The 11,866-nt window shown below is 38.0% G+C and overlaps 2 long non-coding RNA genes across 2 annotated transcripts; one reads left to right on the top strand and one right to left on the bottom strand.

Annotated features, from left to right (window-relative positions):
• The first annotated feature begins 646 nt into the window (after positions 1–646).
• Positions 647–10,209, top strand: LOC310898368. The gene is made up of 2 exons (XR_014583242.1): positions 647–1,383; positions 2,696–10,209. It is a non-coding gene; the product is annotated as an uncharacterized lncRNA (long non-coding RNA).
• LOC310898367 lies at positions 9,463–11,866 on the bottom strand. The gene is made up of 3 exons (XR_014583241.1): positions 11,855–11,866; positions 10,661–10,922; positions 9,463–10,538 (listed from the first exon to the last, which is right to left on the bottom strand). It is a non-coding gene; the product is annotated as an uncharacterized lncRNA (long non-coding RNA).

Raw genomic sequence — 11,866 nt, 5'->3', positions numbered from 1 at the left:
ATTGTGCATCACTTGTTTTCTTACACATTATTATTGTTAATACTATTACCATTATCACTATTATTATTATTATTGTTATTATTATTTTCCTGTCTTAATAAACTGTCTTTATCTCAACTCACAGGCTTCACTTTCCCGTTTCTCTCCCCCATCCCAGAGAGGGAGGGGGGAGGGTGAGCGAACGGCTGTGTGGTGTTTAGCTGCCAGCCGGGTTAAACCACAACAGACCAAACTAAAGCCAAACTGTAGAACCACAAATAAAATTTCATGTGCTGCCAATTTAATGTGAGGTAATCAATACAGATACTGAGGTGTCAAAAAAACATGGGGAAATTATCTGTCTCCTAAACTGGAATCATCACAGTGGAACTCGATATGGCAACATTCCAGAACTGGTACCAGCTTCTTCCTGTGCTCAGAGCAGACTGATTTTCCCCCCTGCACATCTCTCACTTCAGAGTGATAAAGTTCTAACATTTTGCTTTGAAATATGTACTGGCTTTGCAACACATATACCACCATATTTAATGTCTTAAATATAGTTTAAAATGTACATGTCAGAAAGATAAGATTTACAGGAAGAAAGATAGGGAATACTATCACAGCTTCATCCTTGAAGAAGACCTCAGGAAAAACTGTGGGAATGTGGTTATGGGGGTCGACAAGCCCCATGGTTGGTGATATCACTGGACTCTTAAGGATGAGGCCATCAAGAATGTAAAGAGTTTATAGGGAACAAAGAAGGGTGATTCAGGAGATGCCTTGCTGTCTTGGACTGCTTGTTCTCCAGCCCTTAAGGCATGGAAGTTGCTGGGTGTTTGCTGTTGCCGGGCAAAGTTGTTTGACCAATGAATAGTTAGTGGACAAAGTACTGCTGTAGAGCGAATGGTATAAGAAGAGAGCCTGCCCTCAATAACGGGATGAAGTTATGTCCTCAGTAAGAGAGAAATGAAGTTATGTCCTCAATAAGAGAGAGTTGAAGTTATGTCATCAATAAAGTAGTAGTAGTTACTGATCCTGAAAGAACCCTGGTGTCCGTGTGGTCTTTATGCCACAAATGGCACCCCAGATGGGACATGAAGAAAAGGAACAGGGACGTGAAGAAAACGAACAGGGACTGCCTGAAGAGCAGGGGCAAGCTAACAGAACAGGGACAAAAACAACAACAACAAAAAAGAATAAACAGGGACAGGCTAACAGAACAGGCACCAGGACAGGAGCAGGGACATTGATCGCCTCATGAAGATAGGTTCGGCTGAACTCAGCAAATTGCTCAGAGAAGCTCATACTGAAAGTCGCTGAAAGAAAGCGCACAGGAGCTGAAAGGAAGCTGAAGCTGAGAGAAGTGGACCCCCGCACACAACTGCCCCTCACTGGCCAAAGGTAAGCAGTTGCGCGCGATGGGGAATCATATGTCCTTAGAAAAAAAAATGTCCTGGTAACCTTCCAGCTTATTCCCTTTATTATGAATCAGACGGTTTATGATCCTGAAACATGGGACCAAATTGAGGTCAAGGTGTGGGACTCTGCTACTAAAAACGACAAGGTTGTGGCGGGATTACTCGGCACCTGGCAAGCAATCTCTGAGGCCTTAAAGAGCCACGTGGGACCACAGTCATAAACGTGTGGTTTGCCAGATAGTGAGGGAGCTGCGGGCTCCTCCACCAATCCGCCTGCTACGCCATCGCACCCAACCCCTCCCGCCTCCCCCCCGCCGCCCCCCGCCGCCCCCTGCCGGTACTGCTATCGCAGGCCTTTGCTGTTGCGCCCCCTGGTGACCTGGACGTTCCTTTTGATCCAGGCCCTATAGGCCCTGAAAAGGAGCCGGATCTGTTTCCCTTCGATCCAGGAGGAATAGGATACATAAGGCCCGAAGGCTGAGTTGCTTAACAACTTAAAGCGAGACACATTGTTCCCATGACTAGCCCTGGAACTCTCCAGTGTTTGTAATCAAGAAAAGGAATGGAAAATGGAGACTGTTATCTGAGAAAAAATAATGAAATCATGGAAGATATGGGAGCACTTCAACTGGGATTGCCATCTCCAACTATGCTCCCCCAGTCATGGACATTAATAGTAACAGACTTAAAGGATTGTTTTTTAAGTTCATGTTTCAACTGATACCTTTTCTCGTTGTATTTTTGCATCTGTTCATGCAGGAGAAAAGGCAAACGATGTGTGTAAACATATTCAGCCAGCTTTTGCGATATTAGAAATCCCCAAAATGACTAAAACACTTAATGGGCCAGGATATGTGGCCCCTGCAAACCACTTCTTTTTCAACAGTGGGACATTCAACATCTGACGGGTATACCTCGTTCTCCCTACAGGTCAAGCAATTATTGAACAGACCCATGGTACCATAAAAGCTATGCTTCTAAAACAAAAAAGGGGGAGTAGGGGTGTGACCCCCAGGAAAAGACAGCTAAAGCATGCTATATTCTTAAATTTTTAAATCGATGGACAGACGAAGGTCCTCCAATTCACAAACATTTTAATCACAATACTTTAATCTCGGTTAAAGAACAGACAGATATGGGAGACAGATCTGGGAGACAGATCTGGGAGACAGATCTGGGAGAAACTCAGTTAAAGAAAGGGCACAAATCATGGTCAAAAAATTAAAGCACCAATCATTGGAAAGGGCCCTACTCTCTAATAACTTGGGGTCAAGGTTGTACGTGTGTTTCAACAGGAGCCGGTCCTAGATGGGTGTCAGCATGATGGGTCCGTCTGGCCATCTCATCATCTGCCTTAAAATGATCACAGCACTCTCCTCCGTGGTTTGGACTCCAGCTCAAACGAAAAACAACGTATGGGAGGGTCCTGCTGGCATATGCAGGACCCACAGACAAGGACTCCAGGAGCTGGACGGGCAGCCAGAGCACCCCCTGCTGGGCAGCACTCAGTGCCTGCCTCTCCCAGGGATGCGGTTACAAAATTTGTTAAAGATAGAATTAGTATGCCTGGTAGTTTTTCTCTGTGTTTTAATTTGTGTTAATTACACTTTTTTTATGTTAATAAAGAAGGGGGAGATGTGGGAGTGTGTAGCAGTTACTGATCCTGAAAGAACCCTGGTGTCCATGTAGTCTTTATGCCACAAAAAAAAAACCTTTCTGAAAAGTGCCACTGTGTACCTTAACACAAGAATCTAAAAGAGAAAAATGAATGAAAGAGAAGATTTTCTCTGATGATCTCTCCTTTTTTCCAAATTAACACAGTTCAATATGTATACATGGAAAAAAAAAAAAAAAAAGTGTATATTCTGTTCACTGAAAGGATAAAGTCCCTGTTATACCAGAGCATACTCTTAGAGGTATCCTGAGCTGTTCACAGAATCTGTCTGCTTGAGATAGACAAACTTTCACGTTCTGCTAAATGAATTCAATGAAGAATTTTCTTCAAGCCTTTTTATATCTTTCAGAGGATAGTCAGATTCTTTCTTTCCACTAAATCTGATTTGACAAAGTCTTTAATTAAACATTTGTTCATAAATGAGTGTGTGCTTAAGATTGTTAAGTAGCATTAGTGGTATAGTTTTTAAAATTCCAAATAGAAAGGATAGGATAGGATAGGATAGGATAGGATAGGATAGGATAGGATAGGATAGGATACGATACGATACGATACGATACGATACGATACGATATGATACGATAGGATAAGATACTTAAGTAGGAAGGGACCTACAAAGTCCAACTGCCTGACCACTTCAAAGGTTACAGTTATTGAGGTCATTATCCAAATGCTTCTTGAACACTGACAGGTACTGGGCATCAACCACCTCTCTAGGAAGCCTGTTCCAGTGTTTGACCACCCTTACGGTAAAGAAATTTTTCCTAATACGTAGTCTGAAAGCATCAGATATTTAACAAAACCATCATTCAAAAGCCAATTTAACTATATAAAATTCATTATTATTCTCTCTCTTACTTTTGTCCTTGGAATGCTTTATTTCTTATGTGTTTTAAAGTATAGCACCATTAATAAAGTGGACTGAACATTGAAATATATTTTTGCAGTTAAATTACTTTTAATAGATACGATGAAACATGTTGTTGTTGTTATTGTTTGATTTTTTTTCCTCCACCAAAAGGGCAGAGTATTCTACATTACAACATTTCGATTAAGAACGTACAAACAAAAAGACAGCTTTTAAATCATTAAAACACCTACAGCAGTGACAAGGAATTCAGTGCCTACCTTGGCAAACTGAGCCCTCTTACTAATTTGAACTGCATATTTTCTTGGCAAAGGAGACGTTGCTATTGATTTCTACCATTCCTAACAAAACCCCTTCTTCATGGACCCTAAACCTGGGAATTTGCTAGTACAATCTGGTATCAAGCACACAGTGTGCAAATGTCCAATGTATGAAACACTAGAGAATGTCTCAGGTATCCTGTGTTGAAGAGACTTCTTATTAGCTATCCATTGCGGGCCAGCTCTTTCCCCTTGCAAGATATCTGTCTATTCATAAAACTGAAAGGATATTTTATAATACTAAGCCTCATTTCTACCTGATTTGTAGGGACAATCATATAATTAAGTGTGCTTTTAGGTGTCTAAATAGAGCCAACTGTGCCTTCAAATAATTGTATGTTGAAAAATAAAATGTTCGCATCAAAAATTAAAGTCATGTAGTTATGTTACATAGCTTATATAGAGTATTTATTTTTTTCAAAGAATGAGTCATGTTCTTTGTACAATAAAAAGAAAGAAAGAACATAGATTTCTACAGAGTGCACAGGCACGTGGGCAGGAAAATTCATATAAGGTGTCTGAGCAAATCCAGGGGGAATTAATGATCTGCTCTATTCAAGAACATCAAAAAAACAATGCCATCTGGTGTTAAGTGGAATTTTAGCCAAGAGCTGGCAGCAAAATAGGTTTGACAACCTTGACACAAAAACTACTTATTCTCAGTGCCAATTATTCTCTCCCTGCCAGTACAAAAGCATATCTTTCAAAGAATGGCATTTAGCCATTACTGGCATTTGAAACAACACACAATCTTTACACCTTAGAGGATTAAAGCAAAAATACTTATGCAAAGCACCGAACAGAAATAACAGAATAGTCTGGATAAACACAAGAAATATGAAATCACTGTTCATTATGCTTAAAACTAGTAAGAACTAACATCACATCAAAGAGAAAAAAAAAAAAAAAAACACAACAATGATCATTGCTCTAGCTGGGGAATTTGGAATATAGTTTGTTTCTGATACTGATAATTTTTAAGTCAAAATTCATTTTTTTCCCCTTCTTTTGAAAGTGGTATAGTGAATCCTTGTTTTTCTTACAGAAGTAAATTTTTGGCTCGACTCTCTATGCCTTACCAAGTACATTTTTCTAGATTAGTGACATAGGAATGGATAGAACTGAGATGAATTTCTTTCACAGTCTTAATTGTTTCACTATTCAAAGTCAAAATAATACTTTGCTCAGTTCTCAAGTATTTTTTAACCTATTTCAGATAAGTATAATCACATGAATGGGTTTTCTTTTGTTTTCGCTTCCTAAGGCAAAAACATGACCTTAATTTATCTGTTACCAAGTGTTACAGTTTCTGCAGCTAGCCAAAATTGATAGACATAACTTCTCTTCCTGCAAGTGCAAGAACTCTCTTTTAGTCAGTGGCACTGGAGAATGGCTATGCTACATATAATCAAAATACAAAGTAAACTTAAAAAGAAGAGGATTTCAGGGACATAGCAATGATCACCTTCCAAAATCTCTACATTGATCTAAAAAGTAACCACTTACTTCTAGCTTTTAAAATTCTCACATATAAAGTGTTAAGACATTTTAGAAGTAATATATGATGATTCTCAAGCAATGGTTGTACATCTCAGAAAGATTAAAACAATTTTATCGAATTCACTTTGCTGATAGATTTAAACTGTACAATGTGGTATGGAAGGTGTTATGATATAAAATACACATCGGTGGATGCAAAATTTTATCTTGTAACTTGCAGTAGTGATAGGCAATGCCAGATTGATTCTTTATGCTGTTTTTTGTTGCTGGTGTTGTTTTCATTTTTTCATTATTAATTACTAATAATTAACACTAATTTCTAAGTGATAAATCTAAGAATATATGTTGCATATTCAGAGGAAAAGAAGTATGGTATGGTATGATTTTTGACTTGTATAGAATATCTGGGTCCTAAGAAAAAGTACTTGTTTTAAATAGATCTAGTTATCATACAGCAGTCACCTATTGTCAAAAAATATAAAAAAATTATCATATTTTAAAAATTTGAGTATAAGGACATGACAACGGCATCTGCATTATATTCTGTATGACCCTGTGTATCTTGTTCCTTCGCTCTTTCACATTCTCTGGTTCTAGACTTTTTTTAGAAGTGCATCATTTCGTCTTTCAGAAAGGAAGTAGGAAATATTAACTATAGTATAAAGAGTAAGAATAAATATCTCTGTTATTTACTTCTGTTCATATGCATGTAAAAAATACATTCAGACAACAGTATGCAAACCTTTTAAAAGCACTGAGATCAAAAATAAATATAAACAGAAAGACAAAATCCAAAATTTTAACTGATTTTTGACATTTGATTTGACTTACACAACTGAGTTGTAGACATGGCTACAGCTTAGTAAAATTTTCGTTTTGAACACTCAATTCCCAAGAAACGAGTGAGACAAGCATCAGCAAAGCCTATACAGTTGATGAAATTTATTGACATTTTGTATATGCATATTCATATTTCAATTTTTTTTTCAAAATTTTAATTTTGGTTCATAATGAACGTCATCTAGTTTTCATTAAATTAGTGATACTATGATTTCAATGATTATCTTATCTTCATAAAATCATAGAAATATAGAATGGCTCAGGTTGGAAGGGACCTTAAAGATCATCTAACTCCAACCCACCCCAGCCATAGACAGGGATGCCAGCCACTAGATCAGGTTGGCCAAGGCCCCATCCAGGCCTGGCCTTGAACACCTCCAGGGATGGATATCCACAACTTCTCTTGGCAAACCATTCCAGTGCCTCACCACTCCCTGAGTGAAGAATTTCCTCCTAATGTCTAGTCTAAATCTCCCCTCTTTTAATTTAAGACCATTCTCCCTTGTCCTATCATTATCTACACGAGTAAAGAGTCCTTCTCCATCTTTTTTGTAAGACCCTTTACGTACTGAAAGGCCGCAATGAGGTCTCCCTAGAGCCTTCTCTTCTCCAGGCTGAACATCCCCAGCTCTCTCAGCCTTTCGTTACAGGAGAGGTGCTCCAGCCCTCTGATTAACTTTCTGGCCCTCCTCTGGGCTTGTTCTAACAGGTCCATATGCTTCTTGTGCTGGGGGCCCCAAACCTGAACACAGTACTCTAGGTGGGGCCTCACGAGGACAGAGTAGAGGGGAGCAATCACCTCCCTCAACCTGCTAGTCACTCCTCTGTTGATGCAGCCTAGGATTCAGTTGGTCTTGTGGGCTGCAAGCGCACACTGCTGGCTCATGTTGAGCCTTCCATCCACCAGAACCTCCAAGTCCTTCTCCGCAGGGCTGCTCTCAGTGAGTTCTTCTCCCAGTCTGTACTCCTGTCTGGGATTGCCCCAACCCAGGTGCAGCACCTTGCACTTGGACTTGTTAAACCTCATTAGGTTCACATGGGCCCACTTCTTCAGCCTGTCCAGATCCCTTTGAAGGGCATCTCTTCCTTCTTTGGCATCAGCTGCATCACTCAGCTTGGTGTCATCTGCAAACTTGTTGAGGGTGCACTCAATCCCATTGTCTATGTCATTGATAAAGATAGTGAAAACTACTGATCTTGAGACAGACCCCTGAGGGACATCACTCGTCACTGGTCTCTACCTGGAAATAGAATCATTGACCAGAAAAAAGAAGTCCTCTAAGCAGGCTGGGATGTAGCTCAAACCTGTGACCACAGAGTGCTGTAGGGGGGAGGTAAGCAGTGCAACCACTAGGCTACCGCCAGTTTCTGTGGTATCTATGGGTCTTAATAGATGCCTGGAAATAAAATGTAAATGCTGTTGGAATTTGTTTCACTAAACTGTGGCATTTTAGTATTGCTTGACAATATCACTGTCATAAAATTCATCCTTGTTTTAGAGATTTCTGGAAAAAAAAAAATATACATAGATCCCACTTAAATATGTCTACCCAAACAATGTAGATGCTTAGGCATTTCATGAGTCTGCTTTATTTTATGCATGGGGCTCTCCAACCAGGCGATCTTGTACATTCTAAAATCACGATACATTTTTGATGCAATATATCCCTTCCAATATGACTTCTCCCCACCCCTCCCCACCCCTCTGCAAGTTTCTATGTTTCTGAATTTATTTTTACTTATTCTTTTCCATTCAACAATGCCTCAGTGATGTTTTCTAGATACTTTTAGGAACTTTAACCTATAAGATATTAATTCTGTGTTGCTCAGTTTAGTGATATAAATGAGAAAAAAAAATATTCAGAAGAATTGCAACAATTATTTAAGATCTTCAAAGCCTTCCTTTCAACAGAAACTAAAAAATCTCAATTTATTACTTTCACTGAAATAAATTAATTTATCATATTCAGTATCTAGTCTCCTGAAAAACTGAATTCTGGTACAGTAGGAACCTTGCTGAGAAGGTACAAAAAATATTAAGGAGAAATCTGAAACAAACAAATAAACACACAAATATTCTCAGTGAATAAAATTATCTATAGGAATAACTTTAAAGATGTGAATGAATCTTTGTTGATTAAAGCCTTTATTTCACAATTAAAGTAGAATATGTATTAAGAATGATGATCAAGTAGAAGTTGTGGGTTGGATGCAAATGTTGCCATGTGAAACTTTATAGCATAGTATCCAACAGGAAAACTTAAAAGAACAAAACTGTTCCTTCCAGCCTTGAAAATCTAGGACTTTACCATGTTGGAAAAGTGTTAGGTAAGTTTATTACAATGATCTTAAAATGACAGGGATCTCTACAAATATGGGGATTACATACATCATATTTAAATTAGCCTGCTTGAATAATAGTTTTGGTTACTGCTTCAGTGTTTTCATTTTATGTCACAATTCTCATTGAGTTAATAAACTCAGTTTCACCTTGATGATTTCACCTTCATATCAGCCTGACATTATATTATTTTAGTAAGAAATAGAAATAATAGAATCTATTATGTTACTTAGTCATCAAATGCAGTACTCTAATCATTATTTACTGTCTTCACATAAATGCTTCTCTCACTTCATTTTATTCCTTTTAAAAATTTCTTTAATTATGCAAAGTTATGGATAGACCGTTTTGTATTTGTTAAATTAAATGTCATTTGATCGTTACACTAACTTATACATTTCAAATGTTTAATGCCCATTTCCATATAAATAGTCTATAAAAGTCTTTCATAATAATGCTGAGAAGTTTAAATATGTATAATTATTAAATGATGCAATTTGCGTAGAAAAACACGTGTAAGTATTGGCATTGTGTATACCTTTAAATAGGAAAGATGTAAAATACTGGCACCATTATCAAAGAGATAATATTGTCCAGAAATGTATTGTAGATAATTTATGAGTGGCTTATTCTAGCTTCATTAGAATAATGCCTAATAATATAGTATTTTGAAAATATTGGAAAAAAAAAAAAAAGAGTGTTAATGTCTTAAAGTGTTAAGTTTTACAAATCCCATAGTTTCCAAAAGTCTGTTTTAAACCAAACCTGGTTTTGTGAAGAATGCACTACAAGATATTTAACTCTGAGGTCTTCTCAATTTCCACTAATCCAACAAAATTACATGCCATTTTATCCTTACTCATCAATCAGTTACATTAGGAGATTTTCCCATAGAAAACAAAACAAAACAAAACAAAACAAAACACAGATAGCAGTCATGCTTGTGAAAAAGAGGTGGTCTCATGCTGTTCATGAAAAGGACTTAATTCATGAAATTTTATCTCTAGTAAACAATTCATAGACTATACTTACTAATATTCAGTATTGAAATAAAAAATTAAACTAGAATTTGGGGAAAAGTATTTAGAAATTACATTTTCTTCTTGTGGAGAACAACAAAAAAAAAAAGTCCTATTTACCACATAGAAGACCATGTCAAATTGCAAGAGAGACCTCTGTAAATCTTGGGATGTTCAAAATATGGGCTTAGAAACCCTTTTCATAGACTGTTTAGGATGTGTGCAGGGATAAGGTGATGTGAAAGGGGTGGAAGGAAGAAAAAGAAAAAAATAGTGTCTCAAGCTTGTGCCCTATACTTTCATAAAAAACAAAAACAAACAAACAAAAAAAACCTCTATTCTCTTAGATGCATGGAACTTTCTCTAAGAGAAATTGGATCACCAGATAAGAAGTAGCAGTGATCTGTATGAATGAACAACATGCTGAGATCTGCCTGAATATCTGCCATCAGATCAAGTGGTTTCATTCTTAAATGTGAGCAATTAAAATAACCAAACCCAGAAAATATTGCAATTGTATAAATATTTGGCAATAAGATGTGACAAAGAAGGCCAAGGCCCAATTTGAGTTAAATCTGGCATGGGGTGTCAAGGAAAATAAGAAGGGCTTTTTCAAATACATCAATAACAGAAGAAACACTAAGGAAAATGTGGGCCCACTGCTTAATGATGTGGGTGCTCTGGTGAAAAAGGATACAGAGAACGCAAAATTACTGAATGTCTTGTTTGCTTCAGTCTTCACTGCTAAGACTAGCCTTCAGAAATCTCTTACCCAAGAGATAAGGGAGGGAGTCTGGAGAAAGGAGTACTTTCCCTTGATGGAAGAGGATCAGGTCAGAGGCATCTCTTAGGCAAACTTGACCCACACAGATCCATGGGCCCAGATGGGATGCATCCACGAGTGCTAAGGGAGCTGGCGGATGTTATTGCTAGCTCACTCTCCATCATCTTTGAAAGGTCTGAAATGCAAAAAGATGATGTAACTTTCCAAGAATCTTTTTGAAGACTTAGAAAATAGGTATTTGTTAACAGTGGCGTGTATATGCGGGATAATTCCACCAAACAAGTACACCTAAGCAAGACAATGAGTACTTACTTATTTATGGTACAGTGATATACATATTCATACAATTTCCAAGAAAGAGCAGGATTTATGTTGATGGTTTCTCAGAACTAATTACTATATTTTGTCTCCTACTTTTGCATGTGCAGTACCCTCTGGTGGTCGCACTTTATGGTCTTTCTGATGAAGGCTCATTGTCTTCTTCACCTTGTACTTTTCTTCTTTCTGTCTTTGCACATGCTCAGTCATTATTTAACTGCTTCAGCGGTTTTTCTCTTTACTAGCTCAGCCATTTTAATTTAATTTAATTTAAAGTCCTGCTTTAGGGCACCATGTTCCCTCTAAAAATAGGCTCTTCCCTGATTATGTTGGCTAGAGCTGAGTCTTATCGCCTGAGGCTGATAAAACAATTTAGCAATTTAAGCAATCCCTTCAGGTTACTACGTTACATATTTTGTGTTTTATACTCTTCGTTTCAGGTCATGGAGAACAGAAGGGGTGCCTGAGGACTGAAAGAAAGCCATTGTCACTCCAGTCTTCAGAAAGGGCAAGAAGGAGAACCCAGGGAGCTACAGGCCAGTCAGCCTCACCTCCATCCCTGGAAAGGTGATGGAATCACTCACCCTGGAAGTCATCTCCAAACATATGGAGGAGAAGAAGGTGATCAGGAGTAGTTAGCATGGGCTCACGAAGGGGAAATCATGCTGACAACCTTCTTTAATGGAATTACTAACTGAGTGGATGAGGGGAGAGCAGTGGATGTTGTCTACCTTGATTTCAGTAAGGCTTTCAACACTGTATCCCATAACTTCCAAACCAAATATTCACCTTGGTAGCTGA

The sequence above is a fragment of the Anser anser genome (genome assembly GCF_964211835.1).
Source record: "Anser anser genome assembly, chromosome: 4".
NCBI lineage: Eukaryota > Metazoa > Chordata > Aves > Anseriformes > Anatidae > Anser > Anser anser.
The sequence above is the reverse complement of the archived record's forward strand: the minus strand, read 5'-3'. Positions and strand labels throughout refer to the sequence as shown.